The sequence below is a fragment of the Podarcis liolepis genome, assembly GCF_965112155.1.
Source record: "Podarcis liolepis genome assembly, chromosome: 7".
Taxonomy (NCBI): Eukaryota; Metazoa; Chordata; class Lepidosauria; order Squamata; family Lacertidae; genus Podarcis; species Podarcis liolepis.
Window position 1 is genome coordinate 36,751,852 of NC_139561.1, and position 21,617 is coordinate 36,773,468.

General features: G+C 46.1%; 1 protein-coding gene across 3 annotated transcripts in view; it reads left to right on the plus strand.

Moving 5' to 3' along the window:
• The window catches only part of NKD1 (NKD inhibitor of WNT signaling pathway 1), a 132,457-nt gene that overhangs the window by 55,903 nt on the left and 54,937 nt on the right, over positions 1–21,617 (plus strand). The window lies entirely within an intron of this gene.

Consider the following 21,617-nt stretch of genomic DNA (forward strand, 5'->3'; position numbering starts at 1 on the left):
TACCATCTTGCTTAAGTAGGCCCAAGGTCCTTATAATCCAGCATCGTTGTTGCCAGCAGCAGCTGGCCAGATGTTTCTGAGTACTAAGAACCTGGTTGTTGAAGATGGTGGACCTTCCCCTGTGGTATGGTATTGAGAGGTTGATGTTGTTTAAATGTATATGCTGCCCTTCATCCAAAGGTCTCAGGGCGGTTCACAAGATAAAAACAAAGGATGAAAGCACAAAATAAACGTGGGGTGTCTACTTTGCCACCATACTTAATAACTACTGTAGTCTCAAACCAATTAGGAGTTAAAAAGTTAAAGCCAGCACTTTGAGACTAAAAACTAAGAGTAGCCAGAAACGTAACTATAAGACTCAAGGGGTTGTGAACTGAGCAGTTGAGCAGATGGACTGAGGCAACTCACACTTCACTAGAAGAGGTTGCTTGTTGCCTTGAGATCAGCTGTGCTCTGTGACACCACCACTGAAGGTGGCCAGAGGGCAGAACTGCAGCTACCCACCCAGAATAAGAGCATGAGAAGAGCTTGCTGGAGCAGACCAGTGGCCCATCTACAGTATTCCAGTGTCTTGTTTTCACAGCAGCCAACCAGGTGCCTGTGAGAAGCCCATTGGAAAAATAAATATTGAACATAATAGCACTTTCTTCTGAGGTTTCCAGCAACCGGTATTCAGAAGCATTGCTGCCTCCCAACTGTGAAGGCAGAGACTTGCCATCATGGCTAGTAGCCATTGACTGTCTTTCCCTCCATGAATTTGTCTAATGTTCTTTAAAAGCTGTCCAAGTTGGTGGCCGTCACTGCCTTCTGTAGAAGCGAGTCCCACAGTTTAACTATGTGCTGTGTGAAAAGGTCCTTTATTTTATTTGGCCTGAAACTCCCAGCATTCAGCTTCATTGAGTGCTCATGAGTTTTCTAGCATTACAAGAGACGGAGAAGAACTTTTCTCTGTCCACTTGCCTCTCACTTGCCTGTCACATTGCCTCTCACTTGCCTTTTCTGTTAACTAAACATTCCCAAATGCTTGAACCTTTCCTCACCAGAGAGTTACTCCATCCCCTCTATTCTCAGGTAATGCAAGAGAGCCACTAGGTTTCTACATGGCTCTATAAAGTTCTTGACTGGCCTGAATCCTTGGTCTGAGTAACTTGGTTCTTGGGCACAGTCGGAACTGCTTGTGGGCTGCCCATCCTTGACTCCCTGCACACCATCAGACCAGACACCTGGAAAAGAGGCCTCATTGTGTTGTCTGTGGACAGTTTGCCGTCACCTTATTCCAGCCTTGGGTGTTCTTGCCACCTTCACTTTCTCTGTTTCTTTTCTCTTCCTGATTCTTTTTCTAATGTTGTCTTGACAAACATGAGGCTTTGCAGCCGCGGTTCCTCGCCTTTATTTGTTCTTAATAGGCATTTCTGAAAGTATTGTAGCTGCCCCTGTATTTAATGCAAAGGAATATGCTGTTTGTTGTGAGTCCGGGTTCTGCAATAACAGACTGTGACGGCTCCTGCGGCGCTGTAAGATGAATAGTTTTGCTTTTGGAAAGGGCCGGATGACAAATGCAGGCAGTAATGCCTAGGAACAGAAGCAGAAGGCCTGGATAATGTCTGGGTGAATTAACAACAGGGGAGAAGAAATAATGACTACAGTTCTCCAGGTGTTGTATTGATTGTGCTAGCTAGCTTGGGATGCTGGGCGGGGGTGGGGGTGGCAGTGAGTGTGAGGGCAGGGGTTCCAGAAGAAAAGAGGCGGGTGGAGAAGGGTTAAGCACTCCTTCCTACCTACTGATTTTCCCATGTAAATTCTATCCTTTCCCTCCCACCCCAAAAGGTGGGAAGGGGTGAAGCATACTTTCCTGCCTGCTGGCTCTCCCTTGCAAATGCCACCCTCCCACCACACCCCTTAGCTGGCTTTAGTATGGGAGAAATAATAAGTAGGAAGGAGTGCTTAACCCTTTTCCACCCGCCTCTTTCTGTTCGTAGTCCCTGCCCTCTCTCATGTAGTGTCCTTAGTTTGCTAGTGCAGTCAGCAGTGTTCTAAGCTAGCTTTTGTGTTAGCAGCAAACTGGAAGTTGGAAATTCTGTGTTTGTTGATGAACTTGTTGCTCCCTTCAAAATTCTTTCAGTGCTGTTACTTAATTTTAAACATTCTTACTGGAAAAAAGTTTGATAACGTAACCACTGGTGGTGCTATATTTTTGAATGAGGGATGTAGAATACTAGTTTACATGTTCTATCCTACCTGGGGAGCCCCTCATAAATTTGAGGCCAGTGGATCCGCCCAGTGTTGGCTCTAGGCTTTGGACAATTGGGGAAGGCAATTCATTGGACCCTCTCCCTTCCCACTGGCTGCTCCTCCTTGTCATCATTGCCACTTTCTGCTTGCTTGCCATACACAGAGCCAATGGTGTGGCAGGTAGTGGCATCTACTGCGCCACCTACATCAGCACTGTTGTCAAGGGTGTAGTGACAGGCAGGGGGAAAGCAGGTTACAGTGGTGATGGGGGCTCTTGTCCAGGGGTGTATGGTAAGGTTACCAGATTTTTTTCAGTGAATCCGGGGACACTTTACAACTTCAATGGATTTTGTATGGGGACTGATTTGTAAATCTGGGGACTGTCCCCAGGAAACGGGGACGTCTGGTAACCTTAGTTGTATGGAGCAGGTCCAGGGCACTCTTGTTAGTGTGGGGGGTGGTGTCATTCAGACTCCTGCTAGGGTCTGGGCTCTTGGAAGATGCCCAACAGTGCCAGTCCTGGTGCTGTCCTGGGTCTGTTGCATACTTTGCTTTGTGCTGTTTTTTTGAGTGGTGTGGGGGGGGGGGGTGGAGCAGCTGAGTGAGCTGGACATGCGGCAGTAGGGTCAGTTAAGTGAAGGAGTGGTGCAGATGAACTGTGGAAGTTTGATGAGTAAGGGAGGGGGGCTTTGGCAATGAGTAAGGTTTTGAGGAGGGAAGCTGGCAAGCGAAGCCAGCAGCGGGGTCAACTATTAATTGCTCACTTTTTTGCCTGTCTTTCTTAGCGGCAACGTCAAAGTACAATACTTATTTTTCTGTTTTAATCTAATCTATCTCAGATTCCCACCCTATCCATTGATGTGAAATCAGAATGCTTGCAAACATGTTAACATCTCAGAGGGGGCCGGTTAGCAATAAAATGTTGGCAGGCACCTATGCGCATAAACTGGCACATGCAACTATTATTTAAATATGTATTCTTTTTTATTTTTCATTATTTTGGTGATACATATTCTTTTGTTTGCCCATATGAGAGAGACCACTCTAAGGATGGCAGAAGTGAAAAGGAAACGCAAGGAGGGTCCCTGAGGAAGAAGAGCCAAGGGACATAGAACCCAGAACTGTTGCTGGATTCTTCTCCTGCCTGTTGAGTTACAGTTGGTTTTCTTCAGCAGTGGTGTTTCAAGAGCGAAACAGGGCTTACTAGTTTTAGCAGAAATTTTGGAGGCTGCCGTAGGGGATGATGGCTTTGTTGTTGTTGCATGCACTTTGTGTTTCTTCTGTGATCCTTTTGGGCTACTATACCACATCTTGTATAAGTTACCATAAGCTCAGAAACCTCCAGAAGACTGTAGCCGCTTCTGCGTCCAATAGCTACAGGTCCTTGCATATAGTCCTCCTTTCAATACTGTCACCCAGTGCTGCTTGCTCATTTATCTTCCAGCAGTGCTGGCTTCTTCTGGTAGAAGAAAGGAATAAGGAAATCACTGGAACTTTATTTCTCTAATGTTTGTAGAGGCCCTATAACAGAATGTGTAAGTGAGCAGAGGTGGCAGGCAGTGCCTCTCAGCGAGTTGAAAGAAGGCACTCACTACAGTTACCTATTCATGTTGATTCTGACAACTGCCACTGCAGTCACCAGGATGCTTCCAAATGGGCGGTGGAAAGTTCACACTGCTACATGAACCAGATCTAGGGTTCTTAATGTTATGGATTATAATAAAATCATTGTTGTTTCATTTATGTTTGCTGTTTGATTGCGATCTGCCTTAATTCTGAAGAGAGAGTACAAAAATGCATGATATTGAGTGCGTACATAATTGCACTTTGGAGAAAATAATTACAATTACAGTATTGCGGTAGTCTCTCCCCCCACCCCCCAATTGAAAATATTTGCCTATTCAATGCATGCTTATTTACCTGGGGGTAAGTCCCTCTGTACTCCGTAGAACTTGCTTCTGAGTAAATGCGAATAAGATTGGACTGCAAACCTTTTAAAAGCATTAGCTAACTGAATAGCCACAGGGACATCATGTTTATTTAACACTGTTAATTGTTCTTCTGCTTTAATAGTTAATTATAGAATTAATTGTCTAAGGCCGTGGTATCACTGACTGATCTAACCCCTATGGAATTTGATAGGAAATGTAATCATCCTTAACTATGAATTAGAATCTTCCCTTTCTGGCTTCGGCCTCTCACCCTATTTCCCCTTTTTAATATTCTGAATCTGGCCAGTGCCTGATTTACAGCTTGGTCTTCGACTCCTTGCCTCAAACAAGGGAAGCCTGTTCAAACTTTCTGTGGGTGGGGAGCAGCCTTTTCTTTCGGTCTTGTTACAGCAAACACAGACATCTCCTGGCAGCAGTCACTGCATCAGGTTGCAGCAGGGGAGAAGGGATGCAGGGCCACTTCGTCAGCGCTGCTGAGAGATCAGCAACTTTTTGGCACCTCCCTTCCCCAGCTGGTTAGTAGAAGAATTTGCAGCTAAGACCTTGAACCTGAGTTTGCGTGTTTCCTCCTCCATTCCAGTGCATTTTCCTTTTGTGCTGTGTTCTTTTTAGATTACAAGCCTAAGAGCAAGGACTTTCTTTCTTTTTTTGCTAGTAAGTTACTCTCAGATACTTTTATTGTGCCTTAATGACTAACCAGTTTATTCCATTTTGTTTTTACCAACACAATATGGAAATTTACCACCATGTACTGTTGGAAACCATTTGGATACTTCTGAAATACCAGTTCCTGGAAACCCCAGGAAGGGGGAGAGAGTGCTGTTGTGCTTGGGTCTTGCTTGTGAGTTTCCCACAGGCATCCGGTTGGCCACTGTGGGGACAGGATGCTGGACTAGAGGGACCATTGGCCCGACACAGCCAGGCTCTTGCATTCTTATGTTAAACTGTCTGGAGGGACTTTAAAGGATGTGTTTGTTTTATATTAAAGACAAAGCCCAAGTCTTACAATGGGAGAGTTTTTTCTCCTGTGCCAACTTCTGTTCTTGAGGGACCTGCATAGTGTGTGTTTCTGCTGTGCCAGGGCAGTAACTTCTTTGCAGCTGAATGGAGCTCCCTCAACCTCTTCTGCTGTTTCGCTTGGGGGGGGGGGAAGAGTCTAGGCTTGCAAACAGCACTGGCATGCCCATAACACCTGCCAGATTTGCATATCATCCTCTCTTGGCTCAAGCCTGCAGTGTGGAGTTGGCACAGGAACTGTGGAGAAGCAGGGTTAGTGTTTTGATTGCACGCCAGAGCTAGATACTGAAATAGGCAGCGGGACCGGATCCAGTAATTGTTGGCCTCGGATCAATGAAAACTGTCGTTAGGCCAGTAGATCGTGTGGTATGTAGGCTTAGTTCTATATATCATCTTCAGGCTGGTGTCACCCTGACTCCAGTACGAGAACATTATCAACATATCATCAAGTCTGCCAGGAGCTCTTTTCTTACTTTTTGCCTCTTTGATTTGCATCCGCTCTCTTCTTAAATTTCACATAGGTCAGTTTTGACAGCTCGCTGGAGGAGCAGCATTCCAGGGGGACGGGGGTGGGGAGTGGACTGCTTCCCTCTCCTTCCCTCTTAGGTTTGAAACAGATCCATCTGGGGCAAGAGGAGGAGACTTAATTTAGCACCAAACGGCCATGTTTGAACTTGAGGGGCCATAGTGTCAGGACTCCAAAGAGTGTGGGCTGGAGGCAGGGTTTCAGGAGAGTCACCCAGGAGAGGGGACGACTGATTTATGGGGTTTGCAGGCCAGGAGCCAGGGAAAAGGGAAGAGGTAGGGCAGTCCGAGATAGAAGAAGGTACTCCAGGTGTAACAGAAGAAGAGGGGGGCTGTTCAGCCGACAAATGGGTCAATAGACTCCCCACTTTCCCCTGTCCTGCTGTCTCCTAGAACCAGGAGGGGATTCAAGCAGGAAGAGCAGCAGCGACTACTATGCAGGAGAAGTCTCAGGTTATGGGTGAACCTATATCAGAAGAGGGGATATAAGCCAACAGTGGGGTCTCCCCATTGCTGCAATTGCTTCATAGCTCCTAGACCTTTGGGCAGTTGCCTAGAGGCTAGAACTCTGTGTGTGTGTGTGTGTGTGTGTGTGTGTGTGTGTGTGTGTTTATCTAGAGCACTGTGGAAGCTGCTGTAAACGCTTTTCTTGTCAATAAGGAGTTAACTATCAGAAATGTGCCTTTCTTGGATAGGGAGGGCCAGGAAAACATAGTTAATTCATATGTTCTGGCATCTACTGAGACTCGCTGTGTGGCATGACATCATTGCACGGTACATTTTTCCACTCATGGCTTATGTCACTGGCTGCCACAGGCTTGAACAAGGGGACTCAAAGGTCATGCCATGCCATGCAACAGAGAGAATCAGTGTGGTATAATGGTTAGAGTTAGGACCTTGGAGACCACTCTGCCATGAATCCCACTGGGTGATCTTAGGCCTTTCTCTGTCTCTTTGTTTCTGTCTAACCTACCTCACTGGGCTGTTGTGAAGATAAAATGGAGAGGGCGGAGAAGTGTGTATGCTGCCTTGAGCTCTTGAGAAAAGGTGGACTATAAACAAACATTTTTTGCTGTTGTCCGGGGACAGCCAAACTGATGCTCTCCAGAGAGACATGGTCCATAGGGATTCCTACCACCCAGGAGGGGTGACAGCCTAAGCAAGGTGAGGCCAAGTTACCTAGGATGGCAGGGCTGGAGTCAGCACCTAAAAAGGAGATCAAGGTATAATAAGTTCAGAACCATGGATAGTGCAGTGAGGTCAAATGCCCAAGGTGTCTCATTGAGGGCCTGGAGCCTCTGCCTGATGTTTATAGCAGGGCTTGATAGTCCTTGACTGGATGCTTCACCCCCTGAGTGCTGCCTCCTGGTCTGTTAAAGGGCCAGTAGCTTTTCCTGCAGCCATTGACTCCTTTGTAGTTATTGTGTTCTCAGCTGTAGGTATCTCTCCTCAACGTATTCTCAGTCTCACTTAATTTATGAATCTCTTCCTACAAAGCATCTCAAACTGATATTCCATGCAGATGTTGAATGCCAATGAGGACAGGAAGATAGTGTCCATCCCATAGATCCTGTTCAAGAAGGGTACTGTGGTCAATGGTATCAACATCTGCTGAGAGATCAAGTAAGAAAACAGAGTCTCACCCCCCCCCCCCGGTCCTCTCCTGAGTTCTTGTGCAGACTGTGGACTCACCATCTGAAACTGGTGTCAGAGATGTCTTCTTAGGGAAGTGGGCTCTGCTACCCACAGACCCACATGGAGAGGACCACAGAGTAGATCCATCTTATTAGAGCTGTGGCTGCTGAAGGACTCCATGGTCCAGGTCTGGGACCATGGCACCAATGTTGTTGAACTCCCAACTCCCATCAACCCAAGCCAGCATGGCCAAAGGTCAGGGATGAAGGAAGCTGTAGTTGGTGGACCCTGCATTGTGTGCCTCTATGCAATACAACATGAGGGGAAACTGGGCAAGCAGCTGCCATTTCCAGTGCTTCCCATCACATCTGGCCCTTCCTGACAACCTCTGGTGTGTTCTGAAGCAAAGTCTACCAGCAGTTAAAACCTTTTACTACAGAGGTTTTGCTACAGAGAGGCAAAAGTTTCCGGTCAATGCTAACGTTTTTAAAAACAAACTCAACCCTCTCCAAAATGTAGGCTTCTGTGGAGATCCCTCACTTGCCAAATCCCCATGTTTTAAATAAAAGCTTGTATTGCAGTTACATGACCGCAGAAAGCATTTCAAACCAGTAAACCACTTAATCAGATTGGAACTGTGTGAACTGCAAAAACAGACAAGCCAGCATGAGGTGGGTTGTTTGTTCCTTTTCGCACGCACGCACACATTATTATTATTATTATTATTATTATTATTATTTATATCACAATCCTCGTGATCTGTTTTCTGCTTGAGCCCAACCTACCACAAGCCTACTCAAGTTGGTGAGAGTAGGCCCTAAACCGGTGAAGGGGGTGGTGGGAAACCTCAGGCTGAGGGCTAAATGCAACCCTCTGATCATCTGTGTCTGGCTCTCTGGACTTTGCTCAGGCTGCACTCCTCACTGGCCCTGCTTTGCACCACAAATGTTTTCAGCTGGCTGGACTGTTTATTTGAACTGAAAGACCGCCCCTTGCTTGCCTGCATGCAGGATAGAGAGGTAGGTGTGTGCGCGTGTGCAAAAAACAGCTGTACAGATGTGAAATTTATGCTTGTTGCTCCACCCACTTTTGTCTCTGGCCCCAGCCACCACTAGCATGCAGCCCTTGAAAAGATACCCAGAGGGAAATGTGGCCCTTGGAGTAAAATATTGTCTTCTACGTTGGGCATAGTCTGTTGTGTTCCTCCCCTGAGCTGAAGGCCAGCCGCCATGTTGAGTTCAGTGGAGGAGGATGGCTGAACTGAAGAGGTGGATGAAGGACAGGTCAAAGGGCACCAAGTAAGGGCCCATGATGCAGGAACCTTGCTTAAATCTTGACAGATGGTCTACGCTTAAAAACCTCCAGCAGAGAGAGGGGAGCGGAAAGAGGGAGACCACCACCCCGTGAAGCAGTCGAGCAGCTTCCGCCATTAGGAAGGTTTCTCTTAAAAGTTTGGCTGAAATCTGCTTCCTTGCAATTTCCGCCCAGTAGTTCTAGGCCAATCTTCTGGAGCCGAAGAGAAACAAGTCTCCTCCATATAAAGAATAAGATTCCCCATTGGCTCATCCCTTGGAAGGAATGTTTGGTAACTTTATAGTAGTAGTGGGACAAAAGAAGGAATCTTCCTTGTACACTACTGCAGTGTCCCAGATTATAGTGCTTACTTCTAAAGGATGCCTCATTCATATTTGCTTTGAAGTCATACCTACATCTTGTTGTCTGTGCCTCTTTGACTGTAGACTGATGACTCCAGTTCACCTAAATTTCTCTCTCTCTCTCTCACTCACTCACTCACTCACTCACTCTAAAATGGAAAGTTCCCAACACTCTCTTTTGGCCGTGAGGCAAAGTACAGGTCCCCAAAGCAGAAACAAGGAGAGAAAACACTTGACATTCTCTGGACTCGTAGACGGAGGGCAAAGTGAGTGCTTGTCCAATCTGTTGAGCGCTTAATGACGTTCATTAGCCTAATACACAGCAGGCAGAAGTGCCCTCGTGCCTTTGATCACTCAAGTGGTCCTTCCAGTAAAGACTTTGGGAGCCAAAAACAGGCTCTTTCATCATAGGGGCTTTCCCCTGGCTTCTGTACTGATCAGAGGCGCAGATGCTCATCCCAGTGGAGAGATAGAAAGGGAAGGGGATGTTGTGGTCTATGAGTTGTTTTAACCAACTGAGCTTATATAGGTGGTTGATTCAGGGCAATGATTTTCAATCCACATCTCCATCCCTGCCCCCCCCCCCATCATTAGGTGTAAGTATTATTTTTATTTTTATTAAAATGTTTTCATCCTCATGGTGCAAAAACCACCAGGGCATCTTGCCCTGTTTAAAATAACAATATAATAAAAGCAGTGCAAAACAGTCAACCAAGGATGCCCAGGATCACCAGCGAAAGCCTAATATAATGCATTTTCTGCCACACACGGGAAAAGCTTGCAGAAATAAGCATTCAAGATATTTGCCAGAGTTTCCCAGCTCACTGTCTGAAGGTGTATCTTCGGTATAATTTATGGAGATAATTTGTTCTGGATTAGAGAGCCAGTGTGGTGTAGTGGTTAAGAGCAGTAGTCTCGTAATCTGGGGAACCGGGTTCGCGTCTCCGCTCCTCCACATGCAGCTGCTGGGTGACCTTGGGCCAGTCACACTTCTGTGAAGTCTCTCAGCCCCACTCACCTCACAGAGTGTTTGTTGTGGGGGAGGAAGGGAAAGGAGAATGTTAGCCGCTTTGAGACTCCTTAAAGGGAGTGAAAGGCGGGATATCAAATCCAAACTCTTCTTCTAGTATACTCCTTATGCTCTTCAACAACCCTACTTGCAGTTTTTGGGTGCCGTGAGCACGCTGTGACTTTTTAGCAGCTATTCTTAGGGAATGAATGGAAAATACAAAATTTTGGGTTGATAGTGTTATTGTATGGTTTAGTCACCAGGTGGCACTGAACTTAATCGTATGTGGGTAGAGTCAGACACAAACCCCTCCCAATAAGCCCTTTTCTAACAATGCTATATTATAACGTTGTGTCGTTTTGCAGGTTGGGAGGGTGAAACAGCGGCCGCCACGAGAAGCCGCACAAGTGGGGTGGCAAAATGAGAGGCACAGGTTTAGGTTAGCTGTAGTTTCACAGCAGGTTCCAGAATTTTTGGGACACAGATTTGCGTAAAGCTTGCATTTGCTAATTTATATGTACAAATGCAAATTTAGAAATCATTGCTACAGTTTACACAGGACCTGACAGCCCTTTGAATAGTGAGTGCCTTCAAAGAGAGGGCTGTTCTTTGTAAAATAGGACGCATAACCACTCTATAGGATGGGAAGGTTGGACATTTGTTAAGGCTCCAAGACTAGCAGAGGCCCCGCCAGCCTAACATGGTTGTCATTTCCATGTTTGCAACCTAAGAATTCTCAGCCTGTTCCAGGTCAGGATCCCCCACCGAAAGTGCTGTGCCCAGAAGCCCACCTTAAAAGCCAGCACTGCATAGTTGTTCAGAGTCAGCCTTTACACACCAGGTGCCTTCCAGAAGTTTCGGACTACAATTCCTATTGGCCCCAGCCAGCTTCCTTGCAGCATCTGGTTGGCCAGTATGAGAACAGGATCCTGCACTAGCTGGGCCATTGGATTTTATGGGAACTGCATTCTAAAAAATACGGAGCCAGGGGTAATTAACATAGCATCTTCCAGTTGTTGTTGGACTCCAATCCCTATCATCCTTGGCCAGGGCAGCACAGTGGAAAGGGATGGTAGGCGTTTTAGTGCAACAGCATCAGGAGGGTACCACATTGGCTTCTCATCATGATCTGCAAGGGCTGTAGCTCAGGTGTAGAGCCATCTACCTTGCATGCAGAAGGTACCATGTTCAATCCCTAGCCTCTCTACCTAGAGCTGGGAGAGTTCCCTGCTTAAAACCCGGGAGAGCTGTTGCCAGTTGGTATAGACAATACTGAGATAGATAGACCAGTGGTCTAACTCAGATAGCTGCCTTATGGATGTTGCCAGGTTAGCAAAAGCTGTTCTAAGCATTGATCGCACCCATCTTCCAATTCTGGTTGATCCTTTCCAGGTTTCATATCCAAGGAAATTAGTTTTCCTTTCTTTCCACTTTGCGCCCTACTTATTTTGTTTTACTTTTGTGGCTGTCCTCCTCCCTCCCACCTCCTTTCAGCAACTTGATTGATCCTCTCCCCTTCTCCTGCCCCCCTCCAAGCCCCTCCTCAATTCTCCACATTGCTGGCTGCATATAGAACCCCCTGCTTAGCTTTAGCTGAGAGAAAATCAACTGCTCACAATTTCCCTCTGACAGCTCATACGAGAGCAAACATTTCCAAAGAGCTGAGAGTGTAGAAATTCAATCAGCGGCAGGAGAAGAAGACGAAGAAGAGGGGGGAAAACCCTACTGTGTTGCTCAGCTTTGCTTAGCGCTACAGCTCCCTGCTGGGCAGCAAAGCAATCCAGTTACAATAAATCCTTAAGAGCGAAGTCATTTGGGTAAAAGGAAAAACAAAAGCTGGTTTATACAAACTGATTGAAGTCAGGCCCTACCCCCCCTTTCCCCAACTTCCCAATGAAAAAGGGAGTCAAGGCGCCGACTTCCTTGATAATTTAAAGAGGAGATTGGCTCCTTTCATCTTCCTTTAAGGGCGGGGCTCTTAATGTTGTGTTTGTTCAGGAACGTGAAGACTTTTCAAGTGAAGTTAAATGTCGCCACTTTGATGTCGGGAAGTGTTGTTGGCGCTGGCTCGCATTTAGGGAAGCGATGAGTAGGAACAGCGTTTCTGAAACTTCATGAAATTTGCACTGCGGCCCCTAAAACTTTCCTCCCATTGTCTTCTTCTGTGCTATCCTAAGTGGAAGAATCTCATTGGATATACCTGTTTGGCTCCTCCAGTTGCTTCTCTTCTTGTCCTCCTGCCTCCAGTGCACCAGCCTCTTTCCATGCTTAGCATCCTCATTATCTTTTGGCTTTTTGCTGTGCTGCTGCCATCCAGAGCATTGGCTACGTAGCAATGCCCATAGCTCAGTGGCAGAGCATTTGCTTCACATGCAAAGGGTCCCATGTTCCATTCCCAGCATCTCCCAACTAGGCTTAGGAATATCCCTCTCTGAAACCCTGGAGCACCATTGTCTGTCAGCATAGACCATCCTTCCCCAATCAGGTGGACCTCTAGATGCTTTAGGCCAGGCATAGGCAACCTCGGCGCTCCAGATGTTTTGGGACTACAATTCCCATGATCCCTAGCTAACAGGACCAGTGGTCAGGGATGATGGGAATTGTAGTCCCAAAACATCTGGAGCGCCGAGGTTGCCTATGCCTGCTTTAGGCTATTGCTGTCTGAAAGGTAGGGGAGTGGCTCCTTATATACGAAACCCAGCAAATTTGAAAAGCAAGCCTTATGTTCGGTTGTATCATTAAGCAGTAAACTACCTGAGCTGGCCCATTGGTTCCTCCTACCCCCCCCCCCAATGCTGAAAAGGCGTCAATGATGCAAACACAGATGAGAGCAAGGACCATGTGTTGTGGTGCTTGAAAGATTTTAAATCGCCTGAAGGAAAGTACTTTTTTTATTCTTCTTCTCATCCTCAGTTCTGAGAAACAACACTGCATCTTCAGCTCTTCTGAGGAGAGTTGAGTTTCTGATGTACATTCCTCAACAAAAGTGACACTTTATAATTAAAGGATTTTTAGTCAGTTTGTTAACCGATCAATTGAATTTGAATAAAATATGCACGGACGTGGCCCGACCTGATTTTTAGAGCTTTTTGAGGAGGTACTGAAAGAAATGTATCCTGGTTTGGAACTGAATAAATAAAAGTGGCTGTTCTTTGGTAGAAGGAATGGGTGCTTTTTCGTAGCATGGGCCCTATGTATAATTACAAGGGGGGGGGGGGAGCTAGAAAAGCAAAATAGAGAGACAAGCATGTCCTCAACTCACTGCCTCACTGATAAAAACTGGTATCCACCAATTAATCAACTGTAGCTTTAGTTGATTAATCTGTTCAACCAGATAAAGCTTGAAGCCCTTTGAGACATGCACACAAATTCACCAAAAAGAACAGGAGAACTCGGTATGGATACTTGCTGGATGGTTGATGTAATGAATATATATCGTCGCATAACAGTTTCCCTGTTTATAATTGTGATATTGCAACTGGTTGACAGTTTCCAGTCACAGGATTACTTCCAAAGTGAGCCCCACTCAAAAAACAAGCAATAAATTATCCACTCAAAGAACAAGCACTTTTTAAAAAAGCCTTTGCAACTTGAGAAAAGAGAGAATGCATGTACTTTTGTAAACTTAAGAGAATCCTTAATTAAAAATAAAAATAAAAATAAAATTCAAGCACTAAATAGCAAAATGCTATTTCTGAAAGGATTATATTCCACATTCAGAAATGTTATGGTACTTGATGTCAACCTTTTATGAAAATGGATGTCCTGATGTCACATGAGATGTCCTGATGTCACATTTTAAAATTCAATATTAAAACAAATATTGACAACAAAATTAAAAATACACAGGAATATATGGAGTGTCCTATGTCAAGATAATGCTTCCCTCTTAGGCAAGGAACAAACTCATCAAAGGGAAGAAAATCCAGAAAGGGGTGTGCTTATCACCACACTTTGGGGAACATTGATCTAAAGCCAGGATGTGGAACTTTGTAGCCTCTTTGATGTTGCTGGACCACAACTCCCATTATCTACCACACCATTGACCATGCTGACTGGGGCTGATGAGAGTTAAGTATCTGATTGGCCGCAAATTTTCCTATCTCATACCTAATGTATCAAATAACGCACCATATTTCCATAATCGGACCATAAGTTTCCAAGCAGTGGTTCGTGGTGGTGGTGTAGTATGAGATTATTCCTACTTTTTGATTCTCCTGTGTCATTCTTCACTCAAAACGACAGATGAAACAGTCATCAACAAGAGTGGAGAAGTGGCCCTGTTACCGCCTAGATGAACTTTACTTATAGACTTGGTAGTTGTTGTTGACCTGGTCTCTTATTAGATACTTTGAAATTTCTGTGACATTTCTTGTAAAAAATAAGGAAAAAAGAAAGCACCGAATGCATTTTGATGTCTCAAACTTCAACCCAGGAAGCTTGTTCCGCCTCCTCAACTTTAAGCAGGAGTATTTGTGGATTGGGCAGAGAGAAAGAGGGTTGGTTCAGCTGCTACGAGTTGGTGAGATATTAAGATCCGTTGATAGACAGTTTATATGGAATAGCCTTTAGATGCCTTTTGCCCACGTGTTCCTTTGACCACCACTCTTCCTGCTATGGCCTTAATGGCTAAGATGGATGCTTTGTGATTGTGGAGAGGCATCAGTGGGGCAGAGCTTGGGCTGTAATTAGTTTTCTCTCTTTCCTGCCTCCCCCAACACTTTTATTTGGGTCTTTTATATCTGTACAAATATAGGACAGGCGCCAAGTCTGAAGGATGCTGCTGATCGAGGTGGTGTGAGATGCAGAACCCTACTGTTTCAAACTCTGTGATCAGAGATGTCTTGATCTTGTAGACCTCGCACAGGCAAGCCTCCCACCGATTTCAAGGGCAGATTGGCCAGCGTCTGAACAGGAAGAAAAGGATGAAAGTTCTGCCCGGCCATGCAGTTTGATACCCCCCACTGGGAAACTGATGTAATCTTTATTTTTCTTCTCCCTACCCCCTAAAGCCCTGTCAGCAGCTCTTGGTGATTTCTGGGACTGGTTTTGGACCAAACAGAAAAGCAGGCTGCTGCTGTCCATTTTTAAAAAGCACCAGCATTCTCTACAAGTCTTACTGTAGTTCTATTTTATTTTTTTTACTAGGGTTAGCAGCCCCACAAGTTTTATCTGTTGTTGGCCTTTGTTTGGGGCTGCAGTCATCCTGACATTTCCTGTCTTCTTTGGCCACATGCAGAGGTCTTAAAAAAGTGGATTGGACCAGGGCTGGGAGATGCTCAGAAGTGGCAAGAACCGTTCTTCCAAGTGCCTCAAAACTCTCTACAAGAACAATTCACAGAGTTGGAGTGAGTATTGCAGGCCATTGACTCCAACAGTAGGAAGTGTCATGACATAGTGACAGAGCATCAGCCTTGCATTCAGGAGGCTGCAGGTTCAATTCCTGGCATCTGGGAGAATTGTTTTGCCTGAAATGCTGCAGAGTGACTGCCAGCCAGTGTACACAGTGCTGAGTTAGATAGGCCGATGGTCTGACTCAATATAAAGTGGCTCTCTGTGTCTGAATGCACCTTTTGATATGCAATCCTTTGTGCATTTACTCAGAAGTGAGTCCCATTGTGTTCAGTGTGGCTTACTCCCAGTTAAGTAACAGAACAAAAGTGAACCTTTAAATGGCGTAATTAAATTACTGAGGGGGTGAAGAGAGAGATTTTGAGAACTGCGTTGTGCGAGGCACGTACTTAACCTATCTTAACACAGATTACTTTCTTCTCAACAGTCTTTAACCACTGTTAGTCAGTGAGGATTTTGTCAACTCTCAGGCAATTTGAGTCTTTGTCAGCGGATCGCAAGTATGGAACCCGAGTGCAATAGTTTTAATTACAGGTTAAATAACTTGGAATATGAGTGGTAGCCTTGTGTGTGTGTGTGTTGTGCAGAGCTTTACATGGATGGCAGGGCGGGCCCAGGGTGGGCAGGGTGAGGTGGGAAGGTCCACAGGGGCAGCAGATCCAGCCTCCAGTGAATCCAGCCTCACCCTCTTCTGCTTCCATGGTGGTGGCAGCAACTGTGGTGTGCTCCTTGGAGACTGGATCTGCCGCCTCCTCGGCAGCCCCCACTCAATGTCACCTCTGCAGCAGCCTCTTGGTGAATAGGGGGCATTGCTGGTCTCCTCCCTCCCTTGTTCCCAGTATAAGACTTTACTCACCCATTCTTCCCTGACAGAGGGGGGGAGCCTTTTGTGGTACTGCTCAGGTGCTGGCCCTGATGGATGGTGTGAAAGTAGCCAGACTCCAACAATATATGGAGGGCCACTGGTTCCCCACCCTGATGGTAAGGGTAAAGCATATGCATCTATTTACTTACAGGGGTTATATTCTGTGCAAACATTTGGCCTTTCTCCCCGCTCTCCACCCCAGTACCTCACATGTTCCCTGAACTACATAAATTCTTGGAATATATTAGTTGTAATGAGTTATGTGGGCATGGTTTCCCCCCTCCCCTTCTTCTTTGAAACTTCATGGCATTAACATCTGTTAGCTTTTAAGAGAGCAGAGATGCAGAAAACAGGGCTGCTGGTGGAGGGGGAACCGGGGTGGAGAGCAGGAGCAAAGATATTAAATTCTCTAGTAGGAAGTCTTGGTTTCAAAGTCTGAGGGTGGGGAGTTGGGATCGGCTAAACTTTTTTGTGTTTTAATGTGGTTCCGTTTAAGAAAATGCAGATAGCAGACCAGTCCTTGTATTGAAAAGCTCTCTCTCTCTCTCTCTCTCTCTGTGTGTGTGTGTGTGTGTGTGCGTGTGTGTGCTGAATTGCTGGCTTGAAAGAACTTTGGAGAATCTTTTAAGAGGAAGCCTGACACAATGCAGTTGATCCAGGAATGCTCTAGCAGAAATAAGAGTTCCTTAATTTTGAAGGGGGCCAGCTGAAATGGGTCGTTTCAAACAAGAGAGCTTCTATAGCACACTCTATGTTGTTTAGGCATTCATACATGGAAGTTTTAACCCAACTGAACATCTAGACCAGGGCTGCCTCCAAGTCTGCTGGAGCCCTCTGTGTCCCTCCAGTGGGCCATCATGCTGGAATTTCACTGTTGGTCTCCTCCTCCTCCTCCTCCTCCTCCTCCTCCTCCTCCTCCTCCTCCTGGTAGCCATGGTCTGTCTTGGCAGACATTTCCATTGGCTTTTCTCCTCTGACTGGCATTGGACAGCTGCCATTTTAATTTCCACACAGTTACTCTGGTGAAGCTGAATGCTGGAAGATTCAGAACAGATAAAAGAAAGTACTTACTCATTCAGGGCATAGTTAAACCCTGGAACTCACTTTCACAGGAGGCAATGATGGCTGCCAACTTGGATGGCTTTAGAAGAGGACTGGGCAAAATCATGGAAGAGAGAGCTATCAACGGCTACTAGAGCCACAATGCTTGCTGTATGTTCGGCCTCCACAGTCAGAGGCAGTAATGCTTCTTAATACCATTTGCTAGAAATTGCAGGAGGGGAGAGTGCTCTTTTGCTCAGGTCCTGCTTGCAGTGTCTGGTTGGCCATTGTGAGAACAGGATGCTGGACCAGAGGAGCCATTGGCATGATCCAGCAGGCTCTTCTTTTGTTCTTATGTAGTGTCTCTGGGACACATCATAATTTCCCAGAAAGGTGGCCAGCTTTAGGTGATCCAGATTTAATTATCTGTGTAAAGATGGGGAATAGGGAAATATCAGTAGCAACCCTTGGCACTGGAGCACCTGCCTGGGAATGCCTGGGCCCGACAAGGGACCCACGTGATAGCCTTTGGATCTGTGTGCAGCTGCCCTTCATTGTAAGTCACTGGATTTCAGGTTGAGGCATTGCCCTTCAAACTCTTTTCTGACCCCACCCGTCCAGGCTGGCCATTGGATCTTTCAGGGCAGGAAGAATTATGAAAGAGCTTCCTGGTTCACTTAAGTTTTCCTGGGCATTGAGGAACCTGTGGCTTTCCAGAGAACATTGGCATGGCCACTTTGTTGAGGATGCTGGGAGTTATAGTCTGGCAATATCTGGAAGGTACTAGATTCCTCATCCCTTCCATATCTTTTGGTCTAGACTTGTAAGCTTGCTCCCGGATCCTGCATCTTGCTTTGCCCTTTGCCCTTGATTCCTGGCACTAATTGTCTGACACCATCCCTGTCTCGTCTCAGATTGTTGCCTCTGGCTCAGCTCTGCTGTAACATTTGTCCCTGTAATGCACACTTGTTGTAACTAGAAAAAGGGGGTTCACAACTTGTCAAAAAACCTGTGATCTCCTTTCAATATCTCCTGGTGGAATGATTCATTCCACCCAAGGGCTGTAGCTAATGGGTAGAGCATCTGCTTTGCATGAAAAATGTCCCAGAATGCCCTGGGGTCTCCAGTTAGAGTTGAGAGAAAACCCTGTCAGAAATGCTGGAGAGATGCTGGGAGTTGGTGTAAACAATACTGAGCTAAGCGGACTATCTAGGTACAAGGTAGCTTACTATGCAATTATTTACGTAGTTTCTATCCCACTTGCCTTCCGTGAAACTCATGGTACCCTGATCAGACATTGACCCAGACCCATTGCTGCAGCTTTCACATTTAGAAGTTATAAAAGAGGGCTTCAAACGTTTATGGCAGGTGTTTCGAGGCAGTCAGGGCAAAACAGATAATGCTGCGCCTCCACTGCCCCCCATCTCCTCCTTCACCCCCTGCTGCCACCCCACCACCACCTAAGGCAGTCCAGGGAAGCCCCGGCACACTGAAGGGGGCGGGGGGTGGGCAGTGGAGGAGAAGGAAGAGGTAGGTCACAAGTGTGGGAGGTGGTAAGAAGTATAATCCTGCCCCCTCCCAGCTGCCCCTCTACTGCCCCTCCCAGCTGATATTCAGAGAACATGTGGGCCAGTGGCTCTCCAAAGCTTCAGGCCAGATGTCTTTCCCAGCCCTACCCTGGAGATGCCAGGGATTAAACCTGGGACTTTCTGCATGCAAAGCTGATACTCTGGCCCTGAGCTGCGGCCCTTCCTCAATGGTGTCTTGTCTGTAAAAAACAAAACACCATAGTAGTGAAATCTGGAATTCAAGCGTGGCTGTTTAGCTCCTTTCAAGCTTATGTGCCAGTATAGCTTTTGTCTTCTCCATCCTTTTCGTCTCAGCTTTCTCTCCCACCGGCTCAGGGCAGCTGCCTTGCATATTTCTGAACGTAGGAGGGGAGGGGTAGGAGAGGGGGGAAATACTCTATGTCTTTTCAAGTTATTGATGTTCCTATTTCATGCTGGGATCACTCTTGGTCTGGATGGGTCGAACAAGCTGATGATGTCAAGATTTTTGTGTATGGAGGGGGGTTATATTCCCTCCTTCTCTACTCCCCCCCCCCCCACTCCCTGTGCAGCTTCCTGTCCCATTGAAATCCTGAGCTGCTCTGGAAAGGAGGGTGTTGACATACCTGGGCTTGCAGATTGGGGACAAGAACTCCAGGAGTGGGAGAAAGGGAGGGCGGATATTGCTGCCTGTGGAATGCAAAGCCATCTGTTCAACCAGCACCCTCTGCTGACAGATTTATGGAGCAACGTTATCCTGCTCCATGGAGGTTGCACACCTGTGTTTCGTTGCAAGGGAGGGGGGAACCAGGGCTAAACAGCATTTGCAAAGGGCTTGTCCCCTTAGAGGGGCAAAGGGAACAGTCTACCAACAGTATGATGTGAGAATAGATCGCACCTGCCGGGTCTGACCAAGATTAGAACTAATGTGTGCTGCACATTGTGGCCAGTCACTTAATGCTGCCAAGAGAAGCCTGGATAAGGAGTTGTGTTATCCTCTCAAGTTCTACTGTTGCTCTACCCACCCAGTCTCCACTTCATCTGTTTCCCCACCCCACTCCTGGTCTGGCAAATCTGCAAATGCTACTAGTCTTCACTTGGGCAATAGCCAAATATTGACCTTCTCTGTGTGACTCACCAGGTGTGATTCCTTCCAGGCAGGTACCTGTACTACCCAGTTGTTTTGGACTCCCCTCCAGTCTCGCTGGCCTGCCTTCCATTCCTTGGCCAGGCCTCTTGCCACTAGCATTTCAGCTCTGGCTCCATTCCACTAGGGCTCTTTGATCAATGCCAGCACTGTTTGCTTCTGGCTGCGTCCAGTGTATGTAGGCAGAACATCTCTCTCTTGCCCTCTTACTGCTCCCCCTCTTCTGCTAGCTTGCTTTAAAGAGGTGGGGCGACCTGGAAGCCTGCCCCAATCCTCTCGGTCCCTTCCGCCCTCCCAGCTTAGTGGAGAGAGGGCCCTGATTCCTGTTTTTTATTATCTTATGTGAAAAATCACATTGAGACGGTGGTTTAGTTGGCAATTAATAAATCAAGGGTAATAATCATAATATAGTCTTCTTTTTAAAAGGCTGAGGACAGGTGGGTTGTACAGAAATTACTTTGTTGTTTATTTCAGAATGCTGCAGAATAGTGTTGTGGGTGGCAGCTTCCTAGTGTTGCCTAGGGGCCCTGATTCAGGGAAATTTAAGTTTGGCAGTGTAACCTAATACATGTCTATTTGGAAGTAAATCAACGAGTTCACAGGGGCTTATCATTCCCAGGTGAATATCACTGCAGCCTAAGCCCCATTAGTTTTGATGGAACCTTTGTGCAACTTGTTTCCCTCTGGATCTTTGCCTTGTGCATCTTCATAAAGAGGGTGCCGGGTTAATTTATCAATGGCAGCATATGGGCCCGTGCAGCTTCCTCCTCCATTAATAAATAAACATTTCCTCCTTATGGTTCTTAGCATAATAGTAGCATATATTGTCTGGCTGCCCGCACAGCCCTATTAAATAAATGTCTGTCTATCAGAGATAATGCATGCCATAATCAGACTGGCATGAAGGAGCAAATTTAATTGACAGCTGATGACTTCTAGCTGTCTAGCTGTGTCACTGAAATTTACAAAGGCTGCCACGGTCTTTTTAGGGGGGAGGGTATTCAGTTAGTGGGCCACTAATATACATGCATTGCTGCTCTTGCAAAGTCAGTCAAACCACTGCTTGGAAGTTGTGGTTATAAAAAAGCATCTGAGGATGGGGGGGGAAGGGTGGAAATAAATAAATACGAAAAGTCTGAATTGTCAATAATTATGAGCTTGCTACCTACGTGAACTTAAAACAATGCAAAAAGTGATAAGTAAGAGCTCTGTGGTTTTGTTTTTTAAAAAAGTACATAAAACCATGTGATGGTTAAAAACATATTACTTATATTGGCATATTAGTTGTATGGAGAAGTGCAGATGGGCTGTTTCCATTATTATTACTATTTCGAATGGAGTCTTATAATAGTATACTATAAACAGTGGTTTTAATTAGCATGGTTCTTCATGCTGGGTGTGTTCGTAGAAATTCAGAGTGTGAAGTAATGAGACCACATCTGCACTATGCATTCAAAGCTGTATCTTACCACTTTAAACAGTTAATTGCTTTCCCCAAATCATGGGAAGTTTGATAAGTGTGGTTTAACAATAAATCTTCCCAGGATTGGGCCAGATCCGACCCCCGGGCCTTATTTTGCCTCCCCATGTGCTAGAATGCTTGGCTTTGGAGAGGGAATTCCACAACCTTGTGTGTGTGG